General features: G+C 35.0%; 1 long non-coding RNA gene across 1 annotated transcript; it reads left to right on the forward strand.

Moving 5' to 3' along the window:
* The first annotated feature begins 1,381 nt into the window (after nt 1–1,381).
* Nucleotides 1,382–9,172, forward strand: LOC118802372. The gene is made up of 5 exons (XR_005006658.1): nt 1,382–1,615; nt 2,459–2,661; nt 4,838–4,975; nt 5,269–5,321; nt 6,453–9,172. It is a non-coding gene; the product is annotated as an uncharacterized LOC118802372 (long non-coding RNA).
* The last annotated feature ends 398 nt before the right edge of the window (nt 9,173–9,570 follow it).

The raw sequence follows: 9,570 nt of genomic DNA on the forward strand, positions 1-9,570 counted from the left end.
CTCCAGTCTGGGGTACTGGACACAAGCTCCTCCTGCAGGACTTCCCCCACCTGTGCTGGAGCTAAGCCCCACCTCCTGGCCTGGGATTGGCTACTGGACACTGCTAGTGAATTAACTACTCCTTCTTATTTTTCACTAATGTTAGTCCAGGAGGCAGGACACCACTGACCAATCATAGTAAAGAAGGAAAGAGAACAAAACTGGCCCCTCATTTAAACTGGAAGAGATAAATACAGGAACAAATATCAGAACTTTACACAATGATAGAGTTTTACATTAGTTTTCTATACTTGATTTTAAACACATTCGACTTCATCTAGACTTACACTTTTGTAAACATGAAAACTTCAAACAGCAATATCAATATAATTCTAGAACAAAACATTCATAATTCAGTATTACATATATAATATATATATTAGTAATAACATAGAATTATTTATATTACACCAGCAAAAATACATATGAAAAAATAAGGATAAATTCAGAAAATAATGTAAAATTACAATTTTGATATAACAACATCAATAATAATAATAACAATATGTGGAGTTGTAGAGATTTAGTACAATATTTACTTAAAATCTTATTAACAAAGTATTAAATATATAAGATGTAGAGTATATACATGCATATATATACATATATAGTTTAAATAATACCATGATTTAAGTTAATAAAGGACTGATTGTTTAAATTAGACCATTTCAATTATTGGATGGTATATACTTTATTTGATATATATTATGTATATATTAGAAGTAAATTAATATTATTTGGAAAGTACAATAAACATCACAACACAATGATATAAAAATGGTCGAAAAAAAATGAATATTAAAAATTCCAAAAAAATACATATGAAAATAATACCTTCTTTTTTTAAAAATATACTTCAAAAAGCCATGAAATGTCTCCACCTGATGGCGCTAGAGGGCTGTTTTGTGGCCAACAAGCCAAACAGGTCAAACCATTCACTCTTACAGATGTTTTTCTCAAAGATAACTCTTAAGGCCTATATGTACTAAAAACATTAACAGAAAAAGAAAAATCCTACATGCAATATCTAAACATAAACAAAACCCACTGAAAAGACTCTCAAACAAGGGTTTTCAACTTAAAGCTTTAACTGTAGTAAGTCTTTCATTATGGACGTTCAGCATCTTCTGATGATGAAGCCTTACAGCTCTTAAAAAGTGTAAGCTCAAACTTTGGTGAGTTTAAAAAATAAATAAATAAATAAATAAATAAATAAAACTGTTACAAGACAATTGAATTGCAACTGAAAGTCTGAGCAAAACCTCTGAAAGGCTTGGCTTCCTATAGCGGTGAAGCAGGAAGAGAGAGAGAGAGAGAGAGAGAGAGAGAGAGAGAGAGAGAGAGAGGGAGAGAGAGAGAACAGAAGAGGTAGTGAAGAGAGCAGACGAGAAGTCAAGAACCTGAAATTTCCTCCAAAAGGTTGCTGAGTGGTGTGGATGTTCTGAAGTGAATTTGACGCTGGGGAGAAGAACGTGGTCCTGAAGAAGAACAGAAAGAGGGAAAATGAACGGACGAGAGCTCATCTGCCTGCTTGTGCTCTTCGCAGTTGCTGTACATGCTGAAGATCCAGAGTTTGGTAAAGAAATTTCTTATCTTCTGTTGGACTGTCTAGCCCAGGTTCATCATCAGTTATTCTTAAAGGGTAATTTCACCAATTTTCAAAAAAGGTTTGCCTAATTCGGTGTTTGAAATGTAAACAGAGAGATTCAGAGTGGTTTGTTTATATGGAATGTTGATGATGGAAAATTGTGGAAAATCTGAAATAATAAGTTTTCTTTGGGGACTATTTTGTCTCATAGCACCCTGCATGTATCCCTCCACCATGAATTGTATTAAAATACATTTAAAGCCAAAACTTTATCACAAAAAGTATCATAAAACAATGAATTCATCACCATTTCATGTAGTAACTTTCTGTGAGGGAGCTTTTAGAGGTGGACGTCTGGTTCCTATCACCACCACTGTGAACAGTTCTGATGTGTTAATTTTCTCTAGAACAGACTTAAAGCAGTGGAATTTCTCAAATTTTCCAACTTGGAATATTTACAATAGTTGATAGTGTTTTTATCTGTCTATTTATTTATTTATTTATTTATTTATTGTCAAATCAACCAAAATAGCCTCAGAGCGGGTACAGCAACAAAGACACAACAAAGACAAGTCCTCTGCTGACGCACTTTAAAAAAAATGCTCACAAATTTTTGGAAAAAAAGAGGCAATTTGCTCCCAAATTGAAGATAATATAGTAATTTTGCTCTGATCTGCTTTTGCTGAGTGAAATCTTTATAAAGATGTCTGTATAAGAGTCAGTACTGCCGTTAGCTTTGAGCCACATGGGGAGTGAAAGACCTGCAGTAATCAGAGAAACGCTGCACTCTCTAAAACTGCTGTAAACTAATGTTGATCCTCACTGACACAGATACAAGAAACCTGGAAATCTCTGGTACTAAGTCACCCTGATCTGTCCAGAAGACCCTGAGAGTTGGAAAAAAGATGAGAAAGATGCAGAAGGGACAGAAGAAAATAAATTAATCATACATGGCTACAAAGATAAGGACAATGGATTTTATGAGTGCACCTCAACGTCCAAAAATAAATACTATTTCTACACCAAGCTAAAGGGTAAGTATCTATTAACATTGTTTTTCCAATGAATCACTGAATCAGGTTCTTGTTCAGTTGAAAGATGCGAATGTTGATGTTTCTAATTCTTCCACTTTTGTGAGAACTGTGCGGGTGTGTAATGAAAGTATTCAAGCGTTATTTGGACTTCAGGTCATGTGGTTCTGAAGAAAAAAGCCTACTAGGGATGGATGATACCACTGACTCACATGTCAATCTGATACTGAGAAATCCAAATACCCACTGTAAAAAAGTAGCTCATCTGATCTACTTAAAAAATTACTTCACGCGGTAACAAGTAAATGAACTAGTTTTATTCAACCTAAATAAGTACTTTGAATGAACGATTCTTTCAATCAGTTGTCAACACATGCCTTGATATGGAATGTTGATGATGGTAAAATAGTGGAAAATCAGAAATAATAAGCTTCCTCTGGGGACTATTTTGCCTCACAGCACCCTGCATGTATCCCTCCACCATCAATTGATGTTTAAAAAGGCCAAAATCTTCTCAAAACTATTATTATACAGTGTTTTAGTCATCAGGCAGTGAATTCATAACCATTTCATGTAGTAACTTTCTGTGAGGGAGCTTTTAGAGGTGGACATCTGGTTCCTATCACCACCACTGTGAACAATTCTGACTCTTATTGAATAAAGACATAAATAGACAATGATCTAAAAAAAGCTGAAATTTCATAGATATTTTTGTTTGTATCCCAAACTACCATTTTATACAAAAAAAACACATGAATAGGATCAACTTTTTGTTAATTTTCTAACTTGTTAAATAACTCAAAACATCTTTTCCAGAGACGTCATTCAAATAAGACATTTTTCTGCTATTTTTGCTGAACAATTTCTATTTATTTAGTTTAACAATTTAAAAAAGATAAGGCATAAAAAATAAAATTTGCCGTAACAGATAAACAGTAATTATGCATTAAAACACACTTATTCACACAAAACACTGAATTTGACTGGGGGTGCCAAAACCTTCGCACATGGCTGTACTTCACATGTCCATCCCCTTTTATTGCTACTCTGACAAAACAAATCAAAAATGAGCGTTTCCATAGCGATGTGATTCGCAATCAGAAACTATTGCAGTGCATCTAACAATAAAGGCAGCATTGAGCTTCTTTTATACAGTGATAGGAAACACTGAGGGCTCCAGTTCCACATGCTGATACATTTTACTGACCACTGTGGACATACACGCTGACCAGCTACTCAGTTAAAGGAGACAAAAAGACACATTCGGAATTAATCGCTAGCAAGACGCTCAGTTTGACAGCATTAGCTAAACTGTCTCAGCTGGAATGGGCCTATTCATTAAATGGTATTTATCATTTTATTCCAGAAATAATGAACGTTAAATACGTTATCATGTTTTTAATTATCAGATACATATTCAGTTTTATTCAAAATATAGTAAAATTAAGGAACACCAGCGTTAGTTGGCATAGTTATCACTCTCTGCTGTTTATCACAGACATACCATGCATTAGCATAAAAAACAGATACTTTTCATTTTTCCAGTAAAAAACATACTTTCAATTATTTCAATATTTCCTGGAGTTAGTGCAAGTGTGTCGGGTTGGTTGGCTCACAGTGAAAAAGCTATAATCTTAAAAAAAAAATGAAGCTCAGAGCTCTTAACTTAAGTAAAACCACAAATATAAACATTCAGTGGAAACCAAAAACATTTTTGAATATATTTTTTCATTTTTATACATATGATATATGACATATACATATCTTGAGTTGCACTAATCATCAAATGGTCTAAAGCTTGTTGTAAAATGAATGTAAATGAAATATTTAAAAAGTGTGATAACAGCAATGCAGTATGTGTTGTGTTAGCATGCTATTTAGCGTGTGTGCAGTGTATAATATGAAAGAATTATATACAGAATTTCACATTTGCTTTATGTAGGTTAGCTAGCTTTACTTTGCCTTTCAAATAAAAAAAGATTGAACGCATCAATATCTCAGTATTGACCCCCCCCCCGCCCCGCCACACTCCTCGCACATACTCGATCAACTATGAAATGAATCAATCTTGAAAACAGAATAAAACATAACAATTAAGTATGGAGAAAGCATGAAAGCTCCTCCTCTCTCTCCTCTGTTCTTCTCTTCATTCCTCTCTCTCTCTCTCTCTCGTGGTCAGTGTGTGACGGCTGCGTGGACTTGGACATGGGATGGGCTACAACGATCGTGATTGGAGATATTTTGGTCACTCTCATGGTCATCCTTATAGTCTACCTGTGCGCTAAGAAGAAGGCCGGTCCTGCGCCTCGTCAGAGAGGTAACATACACTACAATATAGACAATCTACACGATGTTCAATATACTATATTCAATATCTATACAATAAAATATATGATATAGAGTATACATAATATATAACATACCATACACAATATATATAACCTACTAAACACAATATATAATATTCAACATACCATACACAATATATAACAAGAAAAGGAGATACAAAGTCTTTGCGTGACAGTGGTCATATGCTGTACTGACGACTGCACAACCACAACACACGTCAGTAGCAGAGATCGCTTAGAAATTGTGTTTTATATCTTACAGCAACCCCAAGCCGTCAGGCGGGCGCTCCTCCTCCTCCAAACCCCGATTACCAGGTAACTTGAAAAGCGTTTGTGTGGTTGAATATAAAAAATCTTAAACTTTAGATCATCTAGCTCAACTGTTGATGGACTATTTGTGTTAGTCATCCACGAGGCCTTCATCAGTGGTCAGTTTGTGGTCACACAGCCACTTTTGGCTGGATATTTCTGCTACTCTCAATGTAGCAGCGACGCTGACGAGTGTAAAAACTCCAGCAGCACTGCTGTGTCTGATACACACACACTACCATGTCAGGGTCACTGCTGTACTGAGAATGGCCACCTTCCATGTAATATCTGGTCCTGTGGTCAGAAACTGTCCAATGATGAACAGGGTAGAGGGCAGCTGACTAACCACACAGCAACAAACGGGCTACAATCTGTAACTGTACACATGTACTGGTGTTAAAAAATTGTTAATGACTTAATATACTTAATAGTTGCTGTTATTTTATTCAATAATAACTTTTACAGTGTATATTGAAAAGTTACACATTAAAAGGTATTTAAGATGTTTTAGTCAATATTTCCAGTTTGAGATATCAAGAAGTTATTAAATGATAATGATTTACTGTTATTACGGATATGGAAGCACAAAGTAGATGTTTCTAATAAACTGGCCAGTTTGTGGAACCCCAAGGTAGGAGTTTCTAATAAAGTGGCCAGTTAGTGGAACTCCAAGGTAGGTGTTTCTAATAAAGTGGCCAGTTAGTGGAAGCACAAGATGGGTGTTTCTAATAAAGTGGCCAGTTACTGGAAGAAGACGGCTGGTGTTTCTAATAAAGTGACCATTTAGTGGAAGCCCAAGGTGGGTGTTTCTGATAAAGCGGCCAGTTAGTGGAACCACAAGGTAGGTGTTTCTAATTAAGTGGCCAGTTAGTGGAACCACAAGGTTGGTGTTTCTAATAAAGTGGCCAGTTATTGGAACCACAAGGTGGGTGTTTCTAATAAGAGGCCATTTACTGGAAGAACACGGCAGGTGTTTCCAATAAAGTGGCCATTTAGTGGAAGCCCAAGGTGGGTGTTTCCAATAAAGTGTCCATTTAGTGGAAGTACAAGGTGGGTTTTTCTGATAAAGTGGCCACTGAGTGTTCACGCTTTTAAAGATTTGCTAACGGTTTGATTTTGAAATTTGTCCTTCTGCAGGTTCTGAATCCGGCCACACGCAGCAGAGACGTGTATGCCGAGGCGGTACGGAAACACTGAAGACCTGCTGGACCCACCCAAACAGCATCTTCAGTTGGTTCATTTGCTTGAAACTCAGGAACTGTTAAAAGCGAGGTTTAGCACAGTCCCCAACTTCAGTCTAATGGTTCAGTCAAAAACCTAATTTTACAAGACATTGAATTTTGGCTGAGCCATCAGTTTAAGCCTTGCATGAGGTGCTTTGAAAACACCTTTGATTTCTTTTTTCCGTTCGAAAGTTTGGCATCACTGTTTTCAATTGGCAATATAACAACTGTTATTAATATCCAGAAAGTCTTGTATTTGAACTGTGATCAAGGTGATCAAATTTTGGGTCGTTTCTTTTGGTTCATTCATCATGAAATTTACACACAATGTAAAAAACAACAGGCATTTTCAAATTATATCAAAAACTGAAAAACGTCAAAAATGGAGATAAGGGGTTTTGTTCTGAAAACAGCGCTACATAAAACCATTAACTAACCATAGTCTTTCCTGAAGAACCCTTGGAGAACCTCCTTTGAAGTCTTTTCTTAAACAAACAATTAAAAAACATTCTGGAATTGGGTTTATAGTATCTACACCATAGAAGTTATGTTTGAAAATAACAACAGTTATTAAGCGAGCAAGTGATTCCAAACTTTCGAACAGTAGTGTGTATACAGCACTGTTGTACCTTCGAGTAATTCGGGGCACGTTGTACTCTTTACAGCTGCAGCAGATTGAGAATTCAGGTCTGATAAATCAGGAAATAAACACAAAAAACGAGAATTAGGAGCTAAATGTTGATGAGTAAAATGTAACCGAGTAAAAAGTAGATTACTCTCCTCACTGATGTGCTTAAATAGAGGTATTAAATACTTACATATTGTTTAAAGTATTTAGGAAAGTGTAAATTCTTTAAAATGTTACTTGAGTTGCTGGAATGAAGCTGAATGAGTTACCAAACTCTTCCTCTTTATCTCACATCTTATCATCAAATAAAAGCTTTGCTCTGTAAATTTGCTCACAGTTATGCTGAGGTTGATTACTGAGTGATTATATGGCTGCTTATGAATTTCACCAAAACTCACTGCTTTTCTGGGTCACGTTTTATTTTGAAAGTTCCCTGTAGATCATCTACAGACACTTTAACTGACAAACTATCTGGTGGAACTCAACTGATTATTAACCATATTTATATCAGGGCTACATTTAGGATTAGGGTTGAAGTTGAGGTTGGGTTTAGGTTTAGGATTATGATTAGGTTTCAGTTTTGGATTTAAAATTAGGGCTAAGTTTAGGGTTTAGGGTGAGGTTTAGGTTAGTGTTAAATTTAAGGGTAGGCTTAAGTTTAGATTTTGGGTTAAGGGCAAGGTCAGGTTTAGGTTTAGATTTTGGGTTGAAGTTAAGGTTAGGTTTACATTTTGGGTTAAGGTTGGATTTAGGTTTAGATTTTGGGTTGAAGTTAAGACTGAGTTTAAGTTTAGAATTTGGGTTAAGGTTATGGTCAGGTTTACATTTAGATTTTGGGTTGAAGTTAAGGTCAGGTTTAGGTTTACATTTTGGGTTAATATTAAGGTTGAGTTATAGATTTGGTTTAAAGTTAAGAATAGGCTTAGGTTTAGATTTTTGAATAAAGTTAAGGTTGGGTTTAGGATAGATTTTGAGTTACATGTAAGAGTAAGCTTAGGTTTAGATTTTGGGTTAAAGTTAAGAGTAGGCTTAGGATTTGGGTTAAAGTTAGGCTCAGGTTTAGGTTTTGAGTCAAATGTTATAGGATTAGGTTTAAATTTTGGGTTGAAGTAAGGTTTTGGTTTAGGTTAGAACTAGGTTTTGGGTTAAAGTTAGATTTAGATTTGTATTGAAAGTTATTGATAGATTTGGGTTTAGGATAAGGTTTAGGTTTTGAGTTGATGGTTAGGGGTATGTTTAGGATTAATCTAACACATTGAACTTAGCCTTCAGCTGCATTTAATTGTTTTTTAATCAAAGACAAACTGAGCTATGACGCATCTACAGTGGACTCTCAAAATAAAGTTAGACCCATGTCTGTTTTCTAAGTACAAAGAAGACTAGAACATTCTATATGCTGTCTAAATGTGTGGTCTTATGATATTTGCCATAAAGCCATAGTTTTTTAACAGTGTCATACTTTTGGTCAGATCAGCCCATGACTATCAGCTCCAGTGCTGAAGAATCACTCAACAGAATATATGTGTAAATAAAGACACCATCTCCATCTCAGCTTTCACCTTTCATAATTACCCTGATTTTCTTTCAGCTTGTTAATGTATAGTATTGAATAATGTGTGAAATGGTTTTCTTATTGTTTTTGTTCTATACTCTATTCTGTTACTATTCTACAACAGTGCAAATGTTGTTTCTTCTTCAGGTTAAAGTTTAATTCATGTTTATTTTTTTAAAAATCATAATGTCTAAAAGTCATTTTTGCTGAAAAAAAAACAGCTGAAAATATGAAGGCTATTGTAACTTACTGTTGAAATTTCCTTTAGTAGACTAATAGACAGGACAGTAAAATGGAAACTTTAGTTAAACTTAAGATCAAATCATAAGATATGATTTGAAATATGCCATTGTACACATTTCACAACATATTTCTGAAGAGACGTGTTTAACATTTATTTGTTTTTCAGTCTGAATTTCTTTCACTAAATTTCACAATAAAGTCATATTTGCAATCAAATGTTTATGAATGACTCTGGAAAAAAAAGGGGGAAAATGTACCATTGCATCACTGATTTAGTTTCATAATGCATACAGTATCATAAGCGGTGACATCCACATGTTATTTACATTTTAGAGTCTGCTTTCAGACGGTGTGTCACACACCCACAGCAGACTGTCATTTACAGAAATTCAAAGAGATGATTTAGGGGAAAAAGCTGAAATACAGTGGCACATTATCAGTTACTCAGAGCTACTTTTAGATGCCCTTACAGAAAAGGAAAATTTGTGCAGGGAAGTGTTTACATTAGATCTTGTTTAGAGCTGTTTAATACTCTAAAAACAGGGTTACAGTTGTTTTGTTTCCATTTCCGTTGCTTCTCTTGCAGCTTCAGAAACGCATTTCACTTTC

This window comes from Colossoma macropomum, unplaced genomic scaffold (assembly GCF_904425465.1).
Source record: "Colossoma macropomum unplaced genomic scaffold, Colossoma_macropomum, whole genome shotgun sequence".
NCBI lineage: Eukaryota > Metazoa > Chordata > Actinopteri > Characiformes > Serrasalmidae > Colossoma > Colossoma macropomum.